The sequence below is a fragment of the Trichosurus vulpecula genome, chromosome 4 (assembly GCF_011100635.1).
Source record: "Trichosurus vulpecula isolate mTriVul1 chromosome 4, mTriVul1.pri, whole genome shotgun sequence".
NCBI lineage: Eukaryota > Metazoa > Chordata > Mammalia > Diprotodontia > Phalangeridae > Trichosurus > Trichosurus vulpecula.
Window position 1 is genome coordinate 61,495,099 of NC_050576.1, and position 8,131 is coordinate 61,503,229.

Sequence of the window (8,131 nt, forward strand, 5' to 3'; positions counted from 1 at the left end):
GTAGAGAATTTCTTTTTTTCCTTTTGTCTTTGTATTTTTTTTTCTTTTCTCATATTTTATTATTTAATATTTTAGTTTTCAACATTGATTTCCACAAGATTTTGTGTTACAAATTTTCTCCCCATTTCTACCCTCCCCCCACCCCGAGATGGCATATATTCTGGTTACCCCTTTCCCCAGTCAGCCCTCCCTTCTGTCACCCCACTCCCCCTCCCATCCATTTTCCCCTCACTTTCTTGTAGGGCAGGATAGATTTCTATGCCCCATTCCCTATATATCTTATTTCCCAGTTGCATGCAAAACAACTTTTTTTTTGAGCATCTGCTTTTAAAACTTTGATTTCCAAATTCTCTTCCCTCTTCCCTCCCCACCCACCCTCCCTAAGAAGGCAAGCAATTCAACATAGGCCACACATGTATCATTATGCAAAACATTTCCACAATAATCATGTTGTGAAGGACTAACTATATTTCCCTTCATCCTGTCCTTTCCCCCTTTATTCAGTTTTCTCCCTTGACCCTGTCCCTTTTCAAAAGTGTTTGCTTTTGATTACCTCCTCCCCCTATCTGCCCTCCCTTCTATCATCCCCCCCTTTTTTATCCCCTTTCCCCTACTTTCCTATGAGATAAGATACCCATTTGAGCATGTATGTTATTCCCTCCTCAAGTCAAATCCAATAAGAGCAAGAGTCACTCATTCCCCCTCACCTGCCCCCTCTTCCCTTCCAGAAGAACTGCTTTTTTCTTGCCACTTTTATGTGAGATAATTTACCTCATTCTATCTCTCCCTTTCTCCCTCTCTCAACATTGTCCTCTCTCACCCCTTAATTTTATTTTATTTTTTAGATATCATCCCTTCATAGTCAACTCACTCTGTGCTCTCTATCTATATATATGTATATTCCATTCAACTACCCTAATACTGAGAAAGGTCTCATGAATTACCCACATCATCTTTCCCTGAAGGAATGTAAACAAAACAGTTCAACTTTATTAAGTCCCTAATGATTTCTCTTTCTTGTTTACCTTTTCATGCTTCTCTTGATTCTTGTATTTGAAAGTCAAATTTTCTATTCAGCTCTGGTCTTTTCATTGACAAAGCTTGAAAGTCCTCTATTTTATTGAAAATCCATATTTTGCCTTGGAGCATTATACTCAGTTTTTCTGAGTAGGTGATTCTTGGTTTTAATCCTAGCTCCTTTGACCTACCTAGAGAATTTCTTATACTTCTTGTTTCTGAACCATTCAGGCATGTTCATAGTCATCCTTGAGGTCATGAATCTTGCCTTACTGATGTAACACATCATTAATTTAGAATTAATTCTACCCTTAAGGTAGAATTTAACTGAGGAGAGGAGATATACATCCATACATATATGTATGTGTATATATATATATATGTATGTACACACAAGCATATGCGTATATATGTATACATGTATATATGTTTATGTATATACATATATACATACATATATGCAGGAAAATGTATGTGTGTATACATATATCTATAGACATACACACACAGACACATTCAGAAGAAAATAACTAAAAATACGAGACAGAGACAGCTAAGGGGTGCAGTGGGCAGAGCACTGGCTCCAGAGTCAGAAGGACCTGAGTTCAAATGTGGTCTCAGAGACTAGTTGTATGACCCCGGGCAAATCACTTAAGTGCAATTGCCTCCAAAAATATATATTTATATGAGGGAGTATGTAAGTTCCAAATGAGTGGTTTGGACAATGGGTACCAAAACTATAACTCATGTAGGGTGACTGGGACTTTATCTCAGCATGCTGCTATAGAAGTATGCTTCCTCTTTAGTGACCTTGTATTAGGAGGGCAGAGTTTATAATCTCAAAGAGGATCATAAACATGTCTGAAACGTTCGGAACCGGCCGGATATAAGAAACTCTCAAAGTAGAAGGCAGAAGAATCAAAACATTTATTTAGGCTCCACAGTAACCAACCCATGAACCAGCAACCCCATTTTGATATATTGATCAAAAGCTTCCAGGCCCAATAAGTACGCCTTGAAAGAGTAACCAGGAGGCTACAGAGAAGCATGATTGCGTAAAGCAAAATCATGTTTCCCCCTCTATGGTAATAAGATTACCCACTGGCCTGAAGTCTTTGTTCAGCTTTCTCCCGTAGGTCAGCTCTGCTACTGGCAGCTCCTGCTTCAGCTGTGTCTGTGTCTGTGGCTGTAACTGACGTAACTGCCGTAACTGTCGCTGTAACTGTCGCTGTAACTGCCTCTGGTTCCAACGGAAGCTGCTTTTAACCATCCAGCTTCTGCGGGGGTGTAAGGTACGCCGGGGAAAGCACAGGCTCCCCCAATCCACTGGCCTGAAGTCTTTGTTCAGCTTCCTCCCGTAGGTCAGCTCTGCTACTGGCAGCTCCTGCTTCCGCTGTGTCTGTAACTGACGTAACTGTCGTAACTGCCTCTGTAACTGCCTCTGGCTCCAACCGGAAAAGGAAGAGAGAGTCTTCAAGCTGTCCTCTATATATAACAATTTCTCCTGTGAGTTTTCTACCTGCATAGCCCTGTGGCTGTCCTGAGACACCCCAAGGACCCACTGCTGTGGTACCCCTCTGTCAGGGTGCAGTAGGGGGCTAGAAGGAACTCTTAGGGGTGGGCCACCCCCTCTCACTACACAAGTACTTCTGAGGTTGGACAGTCTTCTACATCTCTCCTGCCTGTTCTCCCCCAGTGCTGAATAGACAATGCCATACGTGAAAAAAATCTCAGGTGTATTGTAAGAATTTAGAGGAGGAAGAGAAACCTACAGCTCCAGCATGACATGGAAGAGGTGAGGACAAACTAAGCCTTGAAAAGGAATACTATAAAATAAATCTGTAAAGGCAAGTAGAAGTCAGATTGTGTAGAGCTTTAAAGATCGGGCTGAGTACTTTATATATTATCCTAGAGGCAACAGGGAACCACCAACAGTTCTGGCAGAGTGCAGTAAATGACATGACTGGTCCTGCACCTTAGGAAAAAAAGCTTACAGTGGCCACCTATGGCTCATCAAATCAAGCCTGAATTCCTAGAATTCAATGCTGTCCACAGACTGGTCCTACCCTACCAGAGGACACATGATATAGTAGTTACAATGCTGGATTTTGAATCAGAGCACCTAGGTTTGAATCCAGTTCTCCTAAGGTCCTACCTGGGTAACTTTGAACAAATCACTTTCCATTTGGTCTGGTCAGTTTCCTAATTGCTAAAATGAAGATGTTAGAATAGATGATCTCTAAGGATCCATCGACCTCTAAATCCTATGATAACTGATCGTAGAATGACATAAGAAAACAAAAAGTGCTTCAATGAAGGCAACAAAAGCGTGTGTGTGTACGTGTGTGTGTGTGTTTAAAGGCAGAAAAAGAAAATAAAGAAGTGATAGGACCACTGTTCTTGGTGGATAGGACAATGATAGTGCACAGCGGTGAGAAGACAGAACTGTTCTACTTACTTGCTTCCAATTTTTCTACCAAGGAGAAAGACCTTTGGAGTGAAACAGGATGGAACAAGAAATGTTTAACAGAGAGTTGAAACTCAAGAGAATAAGAGAGTGGTGCTTACCCATCTGTGATGAATTCAATTCACCAGTTCTGGAATGAATTACATTTTAGAGTGCCGGAGGAACTGACAGAAGTGTCTACTGAGCCATTGTCAGTGACCTTTGAAAGATCCTGGAGAAGTGGTGCTGCAGGAGTGGTAAAGGTCAAATGTTCTAAGTTTTGAAAACAAGAAGAGAGTGGATTTTGCAAACTATAGTCAGTTGACTTAGAATCCTTGAAAAATTTTAGAACGTATTTAAGTGATTTTTGAATATCTAAAATGAGTAATGTAGATTATGGTATGCATACATGATATGTCACACCCTGCCTGAAAAAATTTCTATTTTGTGTTAATTTTAAAAGTCAGATTCAGTTGTTATTAAAAATTAAATTCAGTCACGTTTTAGTTTCTTTAGTTTGATGAAAAAAATACTCTTTATGAATGAGTTGTCAACAAATGTTTATCTTAAATTCTCTGGGTGTATACCCCAATGAAAAATGCTATGCACACTTATTGTAGCCACTAAGGACCATCGTGGCTTTATCAACAACAAATGTCAGATTAGCCTCACTTCCTTATTGACAAGGTTACTTGACTGGCCACATAGTATAGTGGATAGGTTGCTGAAGTTGGAACCCAAAACATGTGAGTTGAAGATCTGCTGTGTGATAATGATCCAATCATGATGAGCGCTGCTAGGTGGCAAGTGGATAGAGCATCACGACTCTTCCTGAGTCCAGATCCCAGCCTTACACACTTACTAGCTGTGTGACCTTGGGCAAGTCACTTAACCCTATTTGCCGCAGCTTCCTCATCTGTAAAATGAGCTGGAGAAGGAAATGGCAAACCACTCCAGTATCTTTGCCAAGAAAAACCCAAATAAGGTCACAAAGAGTCTGATTCAACAACAACTCTTAGTTATCACCTTAAAAAAAATCCAAAACCAAAACTCATCACAATTACCCTCTCCTCTGTGTCCATGATTGTTCTGCTTCCCTAGCTTTAAATGTCTTTCCTTCTTCCTTGCAATCCAGATCCTACCCATATTAATTTATTCAAGACCTTTCCAATTAATGTCTCCATTAGGAAGCCTTCAACATCAACTTCTCCCCTTTTCTGCCCCTTAGAACATTTTGACAATTGATTGTTTTCCATATATCTACTGACTGTCGATTGCCCTGTATTGTTCTCTAATCATCAAATGTATACAGATAGATCCCCACAAGAGTGTGCATGTTTTGCGTTTGTCCTTTATTCTTGAAGAGGACCATGACATCAGGAGATGATGACATGACTCGCAGTTGACTTTGATTTGAGTGAGGGAGGGCTGTGCAAAGTCACCAGCCTCACTTTCTCCTCCAGAGCCACCCGGGTCCAGTGGCCAGATATTCATCAGGATGACTGGAGATGGCCCAAGATGCAATGAGAGTCCCTGATACTATAAACAAATTAGGGGAGCAAGGAATAGTTTACCTGTCAGATTTATGGAGAATGCAAGAGTTTATGACCAAACGAGATAGAGAACATTATGAAATACAAAATAGATAATTTTGATTACATTAAATTGAAAAATTTTTGCACAAACAAAGCCAATGCAACCAAGATTAGGATGGAAGCAGAAAACAGGGAAAGAATTTTTATAAGCAGTGTCTCTGATAAAGGCCTCATTTCTAAAATATATAGAGATCTGAGTCAAATTTATAAGAATACAAGTCATTCCACAATTGATAAATGGTCAAAGCACATGAACAGGCAGCTTTCAGAGGAAGATATTAAAGATGTCAATAGTCATATTAAAAAATGCTCGAAATCACTACTGATTAGAGAAATGCAAATCAAAACAACTCTGAGGTACCATATCACAACTATCAGATCTGCTAACATGACAAAACAGGAAAATGATAAATGTTGGAGAAAATGTGGGAAAGTTGGAACACTAATTCATTGTTGGTGGAGCTGTGAGCTGATCCAACTATTCTGGAGAGCAATTTGGAACTATGCCCAAAGGGCTATAAAAATGTGCATACCCTTTGACCCAGCAATACCACTTCTAGGGCTGTATCCCAAAGAGAACATACAAATGGGAAAAGGACCCACATGTACAAAAATATTTATAGCAACTCTTTTTGTGGTGGCAAAGAATTAGAAAATGAGGGGATGCCCATCAATTGGAGAATAGCTGAACAAGTTGTGGTATATGAATGTAATGGAATACTATTGTGCTATAAGAAATGATGAACAGGCAGACTCCAGAAAAACCTGGAAAGACTTAAATGATGCTGAGTGAAGTGAGCAGAACCAGGAGAACACCGTACACAGTAACAGCCACAGTGTGCAGTGACTGACTTTGATAGACTTAGCCCTTCTCAGCAATGCAAGGACCTAAAACAATTCCAAAGGACTCATGATGGAAAATGCCATCCACACCCAGAGAAAGAACTATGGAGTCTGAATGAAGATTGAAGCTGCCTAATTGGTTTTGTTTTGTTTTTCTTTCTCATGGTTTCTCCCATTCATTCTAATTCTTCTATACAACATGACTAATGTGAAAATGTTTAATTTGTAGAGCCTGTATCGGATTGCAGGCCATCTTGGGAGGGCTGAGGATGGCAGATGGGGTGGGGAGGAGGAGAAAATTTAGAACTTACAGAAGTGAATGTTGAAAACTAAAAATAAATAAATTAATTAATAAAAAACCCCTAAAACTAAAAAAAAAAAAAAAAAGCAAGTCAATGGATGGCTCCTTTAATAAAAAAAAAATCAAACTGGAAGGGGAAGATCCTTAGGGTTGCTGGCCAAAAGAGTTACTATTTACATTCACTCTGAACCTGGAGGTCCCAAAAAACAACCATTAAGTGGTGCTTGAGCAGGGACCTATTGTTGTCCAATCCAAGAGTTCTAGAGTGAATTGGGTTTAAGGCTTGGTCTTTGAGAAAGAAATCAGTAAACCCCAAGTTAACTAGGCAGCTTTAGGCCATCAAGATTTACCTTCCTTTGGAGAGGAGGAAGCATGGGCAGGGGCAGGGGCAGAGGTGCTGAGCTGTTACCCAACTGGCTGGGTCCTTATTCAGGCAGCTTGGACTACCCACAGGTTGAGTTTCGTGCGTTTTAAGACAGAGATCTCAGCATATACTTCTTATATCCCTCACTCCACTTAAAACAGTTCTATGTAGACTCAGAACAATACTTTTGAACTGAATTGACCAAAACAACAGCTTGTGGACTGAACTTACAGTACAGAAATTGGCTGTGAGTGTGACCCTAATGACTGGTCATTTACCAGCCTTCGAATTCTAAATACACCCTAAGGGTATAAGGCTGAGACCACAAGGATCAATAGGTGGTTGTCACTGTTTTTCTAAGGCCATCAGAGCTTTTAAGGAAGAGAGCTTTGGGAGTGAAAATTAAAGGATTTATAGAATGGCCTTCCCTGATAAAACCTGATTTGTTTCCTTGGTTTCCTTCTTCCTGTTTCACTTATTGTTTACATTTGAAGCTAATATAACTTCTTCCAAGTTCAGTCTTGATTACTTCTCTCTGTTTTGCCTACAGATATTCATGGTTATAGGTCTGTTCTATTTAACATTTACATCGATGCATTAGATGAAGGCAAAAGTGACAATTTATCATTATACAGTTGACACAAAATTGGGAGGGCAGCTAACAGACTGAATGCCAATGTCTGGTACATAGTAAATCCTTAATAAATACTTTATTCATTCATTCATTCAAGTTTATTGCCAGAAATTTGGCCGCAGCAGTTCTTGACACCAACGCCAAGCAGTTTTGAAAGATCAGTGGGCCGAGTACTACACATTTGACAAAAATCATGGATTAATTTCAAGTTTATGATCTGGGCTATAGCTGTCCTCACATTATCATCCTCATAAAATAATCCACATTTGTCCCGGTGCTTTCCTCACAACACATCTGTGATGTGGGTAGAAGGAGGAGACGGTGGCTCTGGGAGGATTAAGTAATTTGCCCCTATTACACAATAAACACCCTGCAGAACCGCTACCCCAATCCAGGTCTCCCTATTTAGTGCGGGAAGGACCCATGAAGGTCATCTAATCCAACTCTTTGTTTTCACAGATGAAGAGTCTGAGGCCCAAAGAGGCGACTTGACCAGAGTCACAGGAAGACAGGTGGTAGAGTTCACTCTGCCTCCAAACAAATCCGAGGCTGTTTCCTCCCTATTGACCGGAGGCAATCATTACGCCCCAAAAGATGGGTTCAGAGCACGAAAGAAGGGGGCTCTATTAAGTCTGTTTTCTGTGACATTCTCAAGAAACCTAGCGAGACCACGTTAATTTCGTGGACCTCCCAGGGAGTTTCAAACGGGTAAATTCAGTGAGCAAAGAGGGTGGGTAAGATTTGAAGATTTGGGTCATTTTTGCAAAAGAAAAGAAAGTCAAATCTTTCTTCGCCTGGCATCCCTTCTTATACCTCTCCCGCAATTAGGCAATCTACAAAACAAAGCCTGTGAAAGCAGGAATTTGAGTGGAGGAATCTCAGAAATCCCAGGACAGAACAAAGGCTCCAACCTTTGGTTGAGGATGGGATG